Raw genomic sequence first — 13601 nt, 5'->3', positions numbered from 1 at the left:
GCAGTCATCAGGAACAGTGGAAGTTAAAGCAAGATCTGGAAGACCAAGAAAAATATCAGACAGAACAGCTCGCAGGATTGTGAGAAAAACAATTCAAAACCCACATTTGACTGCACAATCCCTCTACACTGGAGTTGTGGTACACTATTCCACTATAAAGAAATAGTTGTACAAATGTGGTCTTCATGGAAGAGTCATCAGAAGAAAACCTTTTCTATGTCCTCACCACAAAAATCAGTGTTTGAACTTTGCAAATGAACATATAGACAAGCCTGATGCATTTTGGAAACAAGTTCTGTGGACCGATGAGGTAAAAATTGAACTTTTTGGCCGGAATGAGCAAAGGTACGTTTGGAGAAGAAGGGGAACAGAATTTAATGAAAAGAACCTCTGTCCAACTGTTAAGCATGTTGGTGGATCAATCATGCTTTGGGGTTATATTGCAGCCAGTGGCACAGGGAACATCTCATGAGTAGAAGGAAAAATGGATTCAATAAAATTTCTGCAAATTTTGGATGCTAACTTGATGCCATCTGTGAGAAAGCTGAAGTTAAAGAGAGGATGGCTTCTACAAATGGATAATTATCCTAAACATACCTTGAAATCCACAGGGGATTACATCAAGAGGCATAAACTGGAGGTTTTGCCATGGCCTTCACAATTTCCTGACCTCAACATAATTGAAAATCTATGGATAGACCTTAAAAGAGCAGTGCATGACAGACAGCCCAGAAATCTCAAAAAACTGGAAGACTTTTGTAAGGAAGAATGGGCAAAGATACCTCAAACAAGAATTGAAAGACTCTTGGCTGGCTACAAAAAGCGTTCACAACCTGTGATACTTGCCAAAGGGGGCAGTACAAGATATTAACCCTCCAGGGTGGCCAAACTTTTGCAGATGCAATTTTTTTTGTTTTCTGTTATTTTGAAAGTGTAAAAGATGGAAATAAAATCTAACTTCTTTTGACATATTATAAGAATGTCTAATCAGTAATTTGATGCCTTTTGGAGATTTTTCCATCTTCCCTTGGCTTCTTTATGCACATTAATACAAATTTTTACCTGGGGTGCCCAAACTTTTGATCCCCACTGTATACATGCTGTACACAGTATCTGTATAACATATAAGTGATTATATACAGAACCATATAGAGGTAGATTCCAGATGCACACAGTACAGAAATACAAAGAAAGTTGCAGCACAACTCAAAGGTTTCGTAGTGATTAAGGGTACGTTCACACTTGCATATTTTCTGCTGCAGATTTTGCTACCGCTTAAAGTCAGTGGGCAGTAGTGATGAGCAGCCTTGCCCATATTCGAATTCGCGAATCGCGGACTCTATATTCAAGAATATTAAAAAAACAGGCAGCTTGAGTCCATACACACAGTTTCAGCATTGAAGAACAGTACTCATCACTCAAGTTTCTTGTCCTTTTTTTATTTTATTTTTTATTAATATTATTAATTTTAATTTTTTTCTTTATACTTTATATATTTTTTTACATATAAATTATATATATATATATATATATATATATATATATATATATATATATTTATTCCTACTCTTCTTGTTTTTATATATCAACTGTGTCACTATATAGGAATCTATTTTGTTATGTAGGAATTGATTTATTGATTTAAATTTATTTCAAGCTATTGCTAGTTTCCATGTAATCTATCCCAAGTTTTCCACATTATTCTTACCTTTTTTCCTCCCCTAGGGAATTCGAGCAGAAAAAATTACGTCCGAAAAATCGAAATTTCATTTCGCGCGGAATCCGTTTGGAATTTACACGGAATTCACGCGGAATGCGTGCGGAAATGCGTGCGGAATTACGCGCGGAAAGGGGGAAGAAGGAAGGGGAGGGTTTGTGGGAGGGCCAAATCGGCCATTTTATGATTGTGCTAGTCAGAAATTAGTTTCTTAATAATTAATATCATTAGTTTCGCTAATTTTTAACAGATTTTGGAAAGACAGCACTTTGCTCTGCTTCTATCTTGTCCTAAAATGGCTGACGAGTAAAAAAAAGGGTGGAGTGTGGGGTGGAGAATGGGTGTCATCCTTTTTCCATGGGCTGTCTCTTCTACATTTTTCCGCGCGCATTCCGTTTCTATTCCGCGTGAATTCCGCGCGAATTCCGTGCGAATTCCGCGTGGAAACGATCTCGGGCGTTTTTTTTCCCATTGACTTCAATTGAATTCTGCTAGCGTATTCCGCTTGAAGAATGAACATGCTCTTTCTTCAAGCGGAACGGAATTCAGCGTCGGAATTCCGCTAGCCAATTTTACACTGTATGAACAGGACAGCGGGAATGACATTGAAGTCAATGGCAGAGGAGATGGCAATTCTTTTGGAGCAGATAATTCAAGAGGAATCACTCGAGTAAATTCCTCTTGAATTCCGACGTGTGAACGGGCCCTTAGGAAGTTTTTAAAACTGTTTAAGGAAAGTTAGGTTTGCTATGATTATCTTATTTACCTATCAGTTACCTATCTTCTTTTTGCCTGACTCATGGATCCATTACTGTGATTCTAAAGAGTGTGCGCTCGACATGAGGATGCCAACCGGAGACCACATCAGCATCTGTTCCTTGTGCGGTCGGCCTGCCAATTCAGCAGCAGCCCCACACAATTGGTAGAGCATGGGAAATGGCCAGGAGACATCATCATTGTCACTAGGAAGAAAGCTCTTTTCCTTTTAAATGAGGGCTACTTTAAATACTTTAAAGGAGTATTCCATCCTCTAACACTTATCTCCTATAGGGAAAAATGACAAACAGGGACTCCCATCAGAATGGAGTGGCGGGTCACATATGTGCGAGGCTATTCAATTCATTGCTTAGGGGAACGTCAGAGATAGCCAAGAAGAGTGCTCAGCTATTCCAAAGGAAACACTTTGGCCCTCATTTACTATTGCAAACCCGACAAGTTTTGTCTTGTTAGTGCGCCAGATTCTGTGCCAGAATTTACGCCAGAATTGGAAAAAACCCAACTAACTCTCCATTTTACTGAAAAAAAACAAAAAGGGGCATGGCCGTCGGGGAAAGGGGGCGTGGTCACTAAAAAGGGGCATGTTCCCGATATTTTCAAAAATACTCAACATATTTACTAAGGTTTTCACAGTAAATGTGATGGATTTGAGCTGAGGAAAACCCAACAGATCAGAGGAGGTGTAAAAAAAAAGCAAAATGTAGGGAAAATGCAAAATGTAGAGAAACCATAGTAAATACTGTGGAAAAAAAAATTGTAGCAAGTAAAAACCCACAAAGAAATCTACAACTCCACTCAGTAAATCAGGGCCTTTATGTTCTGATAAATCAAGGTCATTTTTTTATTCCCATGTTAACTATCCTCTGTCTTCATTTGCATGTTTTGGGGGCTTGTTGTCACACAATATTGAATAGAAATGGTAATGGAACTTCACAGCGGACAATATAATTAGTTCTATTGAAAGTTTCCATGTTGAACATGTAATTTAGCTGAAGCACACAAAGCAGCATCTAGAAAATGAATAAATGATACATCGCTAATGTGATCACAACTGCAGAAGGTCTCCAGCTTGTAATGAGAAATCCACAGCTCACACAATTGGGCACTGTACAAATTAGTTAATGCTATTACTACTGGAGGCAACTCAAGCATTTTATAGTTGGGATTTCAATGCAGGTGAATCGCTATGAGCCGCCTAGCGAAGAGGAGCATATTCATTGTGTGTATAGTCCAAGAAAATGACTGTCAATGATTCCCCACACACTGTGTCAATGTGACTTAAATCTCATTATAAAATATAGAGCATGATAACACAAAAGTAGATTTATCCCAAGGTTCCTATTCTGTATTATATACATTGTCTCAGGATTTTCGTGTAGAGAATTCTCCAGAGTTTATACTTGTTGAGGCAGAGACAATTCTTCACAAAAGGAAATTATTAGGCAGAATATCATCTGGCAGAAGCTGCACTGTCACTTCAAAAAAGCATAACTCAGAGTGACCAAGCAGAGCAAACCTCCCTAGAATTGTTATCGTAAATTGCAGCGCTGACCAGGGGCTGCTCTCAAGAGGCACACTAGCAGTAAATAAGAAAGCAATATTCTTCTGCCTGACCTTTTGTGCATATAAGAAGCTGTGTCTGCTGCTTTAAGCTGTCCCTTGCTATGCATCATGCCATTTGATGGAGCTCTTGGAGGAGCGGTTGCGGTGTCTGGTGGAACCGTGGACTGCATCCTCTGTGTAGAGTTAAAAAAAAAGAAAAAAGATAGTCATTTACTTTAGAACAGAATGTCCTTCATAGTGCACTGACTAAACAATAATCTTCCTTATCCGAGTAGCTATAATGCCTGAAGAAAAAATGGCATCCAGTGTTATAGTAAACATGCTGATTTTCCAATGGTAATGACTTTGAAGTTAGTCAACAAACTTGTTTTAAAGTTTGCATGCTATGACTGAATGCCAGACAGCGGAAATACGGTTTTCATAATGAATGGGAACACTGGCTGTGCAGCAATGAAAGCTCTTCTTATGAGGAGGGTTCGGACAGCAGAGTTTGAGGGGTCTTTTTCACTAAAGTTTCTAATGGTTGTTTCTAACATGGCTCAGAGCAAAAAATGAAAACTTTTTTTTTCCAACAGAACACTATGCAGACAACTACAAACGCGGTCTCATGCTGATGTTTAATGTGCCCCAAGATTTACTGCAGCAATGAAAGCAAAAAAGGCAGGTTGAAATACAGTACATAAGTTTTGTATTACGTGGGCTATGTCCCAATATTGTCTTTCAGAATTACCAACTTTAACGTTGGAAAATGTATAAACTCACTCGGGACATTTGAAAGCAGGCAAGCCGACTAAGATGTTTGAAAGTTTGCAAACTTAGTTTAAGGAGGAGTGAGGTATATTTTTTTCTTATCCCATTGTGCCTGGTCTGCAAAAAAAAAAAAAAACAACAACAAACTTTACCTAACCTTCCGACGCTCCCTGTTGCACTGCTATAGTTCTTCGGTCCTCCAGTCTTCTTCTGGCTTCCATGTAAACGGATCGTCACACTGTGAACAATCGCCGGCTGCAGCGATGTCCTGCCTTGGCCGGTGATAGGCTGAGCTCAGTGTCACGTAATAGGCGTAGGTAGCAGGGAGCAGCTGGGGCCCAGGCTCGTTATGTGACACTGCACTCAGCCTGTCACCAGCCAAGGCGGGATGTCACTGCAGCCAGCGATATGCTGGCCGCAGTGTGATGATCCATGCACACGGAAGCAGGAAGGAGACGGACACCGGAGGAGAGAAGAGCTATAGCAGTGCAGCAGGTGAGTGTTGGCAGGTGAGTTAACCTGTTAAGGACAAAGGGCGTACCTGTAAGCCCTTGTCCTGCTCCGGTGTTATAACAGGGGGTCACGGGCTGACCCCGCGTCATAGCCGGGTGGTGCCGGCGGCTATCAGCCGCCAGGACCCGTGGCTGATGCGGGACATCACTGATCAATGCCCAGAATTAACCCTTAGAAGCGGCAATCAAAGTTGATTGCTGTATCTAATACTAAACTAAAACATTCCCGGCAGCTCAGTTGGGCTGTTTGGGACCACCACGGTGTCCTGAACAGCTGTATGGACGGAGGAGGGTCCCTACCTTCCTTCATCTCTGTCTGATCAGCACTCTGCTGCTCCATGCCTGAGATCCAGACTGGAGAAGCAGAGCGCCGATAACACTGATCAATTATATGCTGTGGCATAGCATTCAACAGTGTATGCAATCAGAAGATTGAATGTAATAGTCCCCTATGGGGACTAAAAAATGGTGTGTAAAAAAAGTTTTAAAAAAAGTTAATAAATGTGATTTAACCGCTTCCCTAATAAAAGTTTGAACCACCTCCTTTTCCCATAAAAAAAAAATATGTAAACATAAATAAACATAAACTTGTGTAATAGAAACAGCATTCAGCACAGCTACTGCTTCAAAGTATAGTGCATAAAGGAACCAGGTATGGGCATACAAGAGGTGCTCAGCCTGAACAGTAACAATATTCAAGATGCAAGAGGTGTAGATATAGAAAGTGGCACTCACCAGGTTCAAGGTAATTTTCTTTATTGAATGCAAACTGTGCAGTGTCATACTTAAAATACAGGAAGACAGGGACGGCGGGTGACCCAGCGTGGTCACAGCTGTATCTTGCCTCTGCACTTCATCAGACCATCATGTCCATTGCAAGTTCACCTGGTAAATACCTATGAAGCTCCACCAGTGGGCGGTCGTTCCTACTACTCAGTGGTCATGCGTAAATACATATAAGGACAAATACATTTACCACAAGAGGACATAGTTTTAAATTAGAGGGGTAAAGGTTTAAAAGTAATATCAGGAAGTATTGCTTTACTGAGAGAGTAGTGGATGCATGGAATAGCCTTCCTGCAGAAGTGGTCGCTGCAAATACAGTGAAGGAGTTTAGCCCCTTAACCCCTTAAGGACACATGACGTTCTCATACGTCTCCATTTCCGAGTCCTTAAGGACACATGACGTATGAGAACGTCATGTGTTTTACCGGCCCACCGCAACCATCTGGAGCGGAGCAGGCATCGGGGCATATCGCCCAGGGGGGTCATGATGACCCCCCATGTCGGCGATGGCCGCAGATCGCTGGACAATTCAGTCCAGCGATCTGCGGCGGATTAGGGTCAATCGGGTCTCCAGTGACCTGTTGTGACCCGGAATTACTGGCTGATCGGGGCTGTCTCTGACTGCCCCGAACAGCCAGAGCCAGCAGGGGTGAGGTGGCACTGGTGCCACCTCACGATCGCCCTGATTCGTCGGCCGGATTACCGGCCGACCAATCAGGGTGCCTGCTGCGGGTGTCACTCTCGCAACCCGCTCCGCCCCTCTTCCGGAGGACGTGAGCGGGTGCGGGACGTGCACCCCGGGTGCTGGGGACCCCGATCCCCAGCGCCCCTGTTGGGATCGGGGCCCCAGGAGCAGCGGCGGCGACGACGAGGGACTGACCTGTACGGCGAGGATCGTTGGAGGTGAGTGACAGCCTCCTGCTGTTGCTTAGCAACAGCTCCCAGCATGCAAAAAGGGCATGCTGGGAGCTGTAGTTATGCAACAGCAGGAGGCAGACCACCACAACTCCCAGCATTCCCTTATGGGCATGCTGGGACTTGTAGTTTTGCAACAGCTGGAGGCACATTCTTTCTATGGAAAAGTGTACCTTCAGCTGTTGTATAACTACAACTCCCAGCTTGCACAATCAGCTAAAGTGCATGCTGGGAGTTGTAGTGGTGCATCTGGTGGTTGCATAACTACAACTCCCAGCATGCCCGTTGGCTGTCGGTGACTGCTGAGAGTTGTAGTTTTGCAACAGTTGAAGGCACACTGAGTTAAGTAGCAAACCAGTGTGTCTCGAGCTGTTGCATAACTACAATCCCCAGCATCCCCAGCCAAAGTTGTATGCCTCCAGCTGTTGCATAACTACAAGACCCAGCATGCCCTTCCGCTGTCCGTACATGCTGGGGGTTGTAGCTTTTGCAACAGCTGAAGGCACACTGGTTGCAAAACACTGAGTTTGTTACCAAACTCGGTGTTTCACAACCAGTGTGCCTCCAGCTGTTGCAAAACTACAACTCCCAGCATGCACTGATAGACCGTACATGCTGGGAGTTGTAGTTTTGCAACAGCTGTATGTGCCCCCCCCCCCCCCCCCAATGTGAATGTACAGGGTACACTCACATGGGCGGATGATTACAGTAAGTATCCGGCTGCAAGTTTGAGGTGCGGCAAAATTTCTACAGCAGCTCAAACTGCCAGCAAGAAACTACTGTGAAAACCCCGCCCGTGTGACTGTACCCTGAAAACACTACACTACACCAACACACTATAAAATAAAAAGTAAAAAACACTACGTATACACAAACCCCTACACAGCCCCCCTCCCCAATAAAAATGAAAAACGTCTGGTACGCCACTGTTTCCAAAACGGAGCCTCCAGCGGTTGCAAAACTACAACTCCCAGCATGCACTGATAGACCGTACATGCTGGGAGTTGTAGTTTTGCAACAGCTGGATGCCCCCCCCCCCAATGTGAACGTACAGGGTACACTGACATGGGCGGAGGATTACAGTAAGTATCCGGCTGCAAGTTTGAGGTGCGGCAAAATTTCTACAGCAGCTCAAACTGCCAGCAAGAAACTACTGTGAACCCCCGCCTGTGCGACTGTACCCTAAAAACACTACACTACACTAACACACAATAAAATAAAAATTAAAAAACACTACGTATACACATACCCCTACACAGCCCCCCTCCCCAATAAAAATGAAAAACGTCTGGTACGCCACTGTTTCCAAAACGGAGCCTCCAGCGGTTGCAAAACTACAACTCCCAGTATGCACTGATAGACCGTACATGCTGGGAGTTGTAGTTTTGCAACAGCTGGATGTCCCCCCCCCCCAATGTGAACGTACAGGGTACACTCACATGGGCGGAGGATTACAGTAAGTATCCGGCTGCAAGTTTGAGCTGCGTCAAATTTTCTGCCGCAGCTCAAACTGCCAGCGAGAAACTACTGTGAACCCCCGCCCGTGTGACTGTACCCTAAAAACACTACACTACACTAACACAAAATAAAAAGTAAAAAACACTACATATACACATACCCCTATACAACCCCCCTCCCCTCCCCAATAAAAATGAAAAACGTCTGGTACGCCACTGTTTCCAAAACGGAGCCTCCAGCTGTTGCAAAACAACTACTCCCAGTATTGCCAGATAGCCGTTGACTGTCCAAGCATGCTGGGAGTTTTACAACAGCTGGAGGCACCCTGTTTGGGAATCACTGGCGTAGAATACCCCTATGTCCACCCCTATGCAATTCCCTAATTTAGGCCTCAAATGCGCATGGCGCTCTCACTTTGGAGCCCTGTCGTATTTCAAGGCAACAGTTTAGGGCCACATATGGGGTATCGCCGTACTCGGGAGAAATTGCCTAACAAATTTTGGGGGGTATTTTCTGCTATTACCCTTTTTAAAAATGTAACATTTTTGGGAAAACAAGCATTTTAGGTAAAAAAATATATATATATTTTTTTATATATGCAAAAGTCGTGAAACACCTGTAGGGTATTAAGGTTCAAATTACCCCTTTTTACGTTCCCCGAGGGGTCTAGTTTCCAAAATGGTATGCCATGTGTTTTTTTTTTGCTGTCCTGGCACCATAGGGGCTTCCTAAATGCAGCATGCCACCAGAGCAAAATTCGCTTTCAAAAAGCCAAATGTGACTCCTTCTCTTCTGAGACCTGTAGTGCGCCAGCAGAGCACTTTTCACCACCATATGGGGTGGTTTCTGAATCGGGAGAAATTGGGCTTCAAATTTTGGGGGGTATTTTCTGCTTATACCCTTTTTAAAATTGTAAATATTTTGGGAAACCAAGCATTTTAGGTAAACAAAAAATATAGATTTTTTTACATATGCAAAAGTCGTGAAACACCTGTAGGGTATTAAGGTTCACATTACCCCTTGTTACGTTCCCCAAGGGGTCTAGTTTCCAAAATTGTATGCCATGTGTTTTTTTTTTGCTGTTCTGGCACCATAGGGGCTTCCTAAATGCGGCATGCCCCCAGAGCAAAATTTCCTTCAAAAAAGCCAAATGTGACTCCTTCTCTTCTGAGACCTGTAGTGCGCCAGCAGAGCACTTTTCACCCCCATGCGAGGTGTTTTCTGTATCGGGAGAAATTGGGATTCAAATTTTGGGGGGTATTTTCTGCTATTACCCTTTTTAAAAATGTAAAATTTTGGGGAAACCAAGCATTTTAGGTAAAATATATATATATATTTTTTTACATATGCAAAAGTCGTGAATCACCTGTAGGGTATTAAGGTTCACTTTACCCCTTGTTACGTTCCCTGAGGGGTCTAGTTTCCAAAATGGTATGCCATATGTTTTTTTTTTTGCTGTCCTGGCACCATAAGGGCTTCCTAAATGCGGCATGCCCCCCAAAAAAACATTTGTCGCTCCTTCCCTTCTAAGCCCTCTACTGCGCCCACTGAAAAATTAACATAGACATATGAGGTATGTGCTTACTCGAGAAAAATTGGGTTTAAAATACAAGTAAAAATTTTCTCCTTTTTACCCCTTGCAAAAATTCAAAATTTGGGTCTACAAGAACATGCGAGTGTAAAAAATGAAGATTTTGAATTTTCTCCTTCACTTTGCTGCTATTCCTGTGAAACACCTAAAGGGTTAATACACTTACTGAATGTCATTTTGAATACTTTGGGGGTGTAGTTTTTATAATGGGGTCTTTTATGGGGTATTTCTAATAAGAAGACCCTTCAAATCCATTTGAAAACTGAACTGGTCCCTGAAAAATAGTGAGTTTGAAAATTTTTTGAAAAATTTCAAAATTGCTGCTGAACTTTGAAGCCCTCTGGTGTCTTCCAAAAGTAAAAACTCATACATTTTATGATGCAAACATAAAGTAGACATATTGTATATGTGAACCCAAAAAATATATATTTTGAATATCCATTTTCCTTACAAGCAGAGAGCTTCAAAGTTAGAAAAATGCAAAATTTTCATTTTTTTCATCAAATTTGGGGATTTTTCACCAAGAAAGGATGCAAGTTACCATAACATTTTACCACTAAGTTAAAGTAGAATATGTCACGAAAAAACAATCTCGGAATCAGAATGATAACTAAAAGCATTCCAGAGTTATTAATGTTTAAAGTGACAGTGGTCAGAATCGCAAAAAACGCTCCGTTCCTTAAGGTGTAAAATGGCCTGGTCCTTAAGAGGTTAAGGACCAAGCGTTTTTCTGTTTTTGCACTTTCGTTTTTTCCTCCTTACCTTTTAAAAATCATAACCCTTTAAATTTTGCACCTAAAAATCCATTTGAGGGCTTATTTTTTGCGCCACCAAATCTACTTTGTAATGACATCATTCATTTTACCCAAAAATCTATGGCAAAAGGGAAAAAAAATCATTGTGCAACAAAATTGAAGAAAAAACTACATTTTGTAAATTTTGGGGGCTTCCGTTTCTACGCCGTACATTTTTCGGTAAAAATGACACTTTATCTTTATTCTGTAGGTCTATACGATAAAAATGATACCCTACTTATATAGGTTTGATTTTGTCGTACTTTTGGAAAAAATCATAACTACATGCACGAAAATGAATACATTTAAAATTGTCCTCTTCTGACCACTATAACTGTTTTATTTTTCGGCGTACCGGGTGGTAATGGGCTATTTTTTTGTGCCGTGAAGTTTTAATCTGTACCATTTTTGTTTTGATCTGACTTTTTGATCGCTTTTTATTCCTTTTTTTATGGTATGAATAGTGACCAAAATATGCTATTTTGCTATTTTTTTGTGCGCATGCTATTGACCGTGCGGTTTAATTTACAATATATTTTTATATTTCAGACATTTACGCATGTGGTGATACCATATATGTTTATTTTTAATATGGTTATATATTTTTTATTTGGAATTTGGGAAAAGGGGGGTGATTCAAACTTTTAATAAGAAAGGGGTTAATGTGTGTGCTTTTAACCTGTTAAGGACCCAGGGCGTACCTGTATGTCCTGAGTCCGCTCCCGTTCTATAACTGGGGGCCACGGTGTGCGTCACAGCGGGCCGGGCCCGGCCTCTAACAACGGCCGCGACCCGTGGCTAATAGCAACGTGCTATTAACCCTTTAGATGCGGCGTTCACAGTTGAATGCCACTTCTAAAAGGAAAGTGAAACCATGCCAGTTAGCACAGGGAGCTGTTTGGGATCGCTGCGGCAAATTTGCGGCATCCCGAACAGCTTACATGACAGCTGGAGGATCCCTACCTGCCTCCTCACTGTCCGATCGCCAAATGACTGCTCAGTGCCTGAGATCCAGGCATGAGCAGTCAAGCGGCAGAATCATCGATCAGTGGTTTCTTATGAGAAACCACTGATCAATGGAAAAGATCAGTGTGCGTCCCTATGGGAGCTATAACACTGCAAAAAAAAAAGTAAAAAAAAAAGTGAATAAAGATCATTTAACCCCTCCCCCAATAAAAGTTTGAATCACCTCCCTTTTCCCATAAAAAAAACTGTGTAAATAAAAATAAACATATATGGTATCGCCGCGTGTGGAAATGTCTGAATTATAAAAATATATTATTAATTAAACTGCACGTTCAATGGCGTACGCGCAAAAAAATTCCAAAGTCCAAAATAGTGCATTTTTGGTCACTTTCTATATCATGAAAAAATGAATAAAAAGCGATCAATAGAGGAGGTGCATGCGCGCGGCTCACGGAAGCAGATGCTGGTAATGTGAGCTCCGCGCCGGTCTCGCTATTATAAGTTCCACTCAGCGCCAGTTTTCACCCGGATTGTGTACGGTTATGCCCCGCTCTACCAGGAAAAACAATAAGGCATTTTCTCCACGGCTGTCACAATCTATTCCTGATTTCTTCAGAGCCTCCCCCAGGCCTAACATGGCGGCGGGAGCGGCCTCACCGCAACGCTCAGACATGGCACTGCAACGCTCAGACAGGGATGAAGGAGAGGTGGACCCTGGTCAGATGTCTCCAGCCTCGATGTTCCGGCAAATCAAGCAGCTTTTTCAAGTTGAACTGCAGAAGGCAGTAACTGATTTCAAGGCCCAGCTGCAGGACCTGGGACAACGGGTCTCTGATAACGAGACCAAGATAGATGACCTCGCTGACGCCGCTGAAACTGATCGTAGAGACATTGACGCACATACTGCAAAATTGGAAGCCATTGAGCTAAAGCTTGAGGATGTCGAACATCGCTCACTCCGAGCGAACATCCGCATAAGGGGGCTGCCCGAGACTGTTACAAACCTTAAATCCGAAGTGGATGCGATGTTTCAGGCCTTGCTCCTTCAATATGAACCGGGACTCCTGCGCATGGACCGCATTCATCGCGCGCTGTGCAGGCTGTGCTCCTCGGACGTGCCTAGAGATGTAATTCTTAAACTCCACTACTGTGAGGTGAGAGACCCCTTGTTGTTCGCGGCCCGCAATTTCCCTAAGGTCCACTTATATTCCGACCTGTCCCCCTCTACCCTGGAGAGACGTCGCTCATTTCACCACATCACTTTGGCTCTGACCCGGGAGCGGATTAAGTATAAATGGGGGTTCCCGTTCTCCTTGATCTACCAAGTTAAGGGCCGTGCATACCAGGTGCGCAATGTGACAGAAGCACAAGAAGCGCTGACTAAAGAGGGCATTGCGTGGTCGGCTCCTCAAAAGCCTCCAGAGACTGCCTTACCACAAAGGGGCCCGAGACCTACCCGCACCTGGACCCATGTGCCCTCCTCCTAGCGCAGGTCCCAGCGGCGGCTGGGCAACCCCCCTGGCATCTGAATGGACTTACCTTAACCTTGATGTTTCTGATCCCGGAGTGAACCTGTCAACTTGTTTAGGAGCTTCCGAGACCAGACTAATGTGCCTTACTCCCTTCCCAGAAGGATGGAAGTATGCGGGGATGCGATAACTTGCACCCCCGCTTTCCGGACTACTCCATGTTCGTTCAGTCACGTTGTCTGTCCTGTTCTGTGTGTTTGTATGGTCTTATCTGTATTGGCTGACCTCATTGCTTGCATGACT

Source organism: Hyla sarda, chromosome 7, assembly GCF_029499605.1.
Source record: "Hyla sarda isolate aHylSar1 chromosome 7, aHylSar1.hap1, whole genome shotgun sequence".
In the NCBI taxonomy this organism is placed as follows: domain Eukaryota; kingdom Metazoa; phylum Chordata; class Amphibia; order Anura; family Hylidae; genus Hyla; species Hyla sarda.
The sequence above is the reverse complement of the archived record's forward strand: the minus strand, read 5'-3'. Positions refer to the sequence as shown.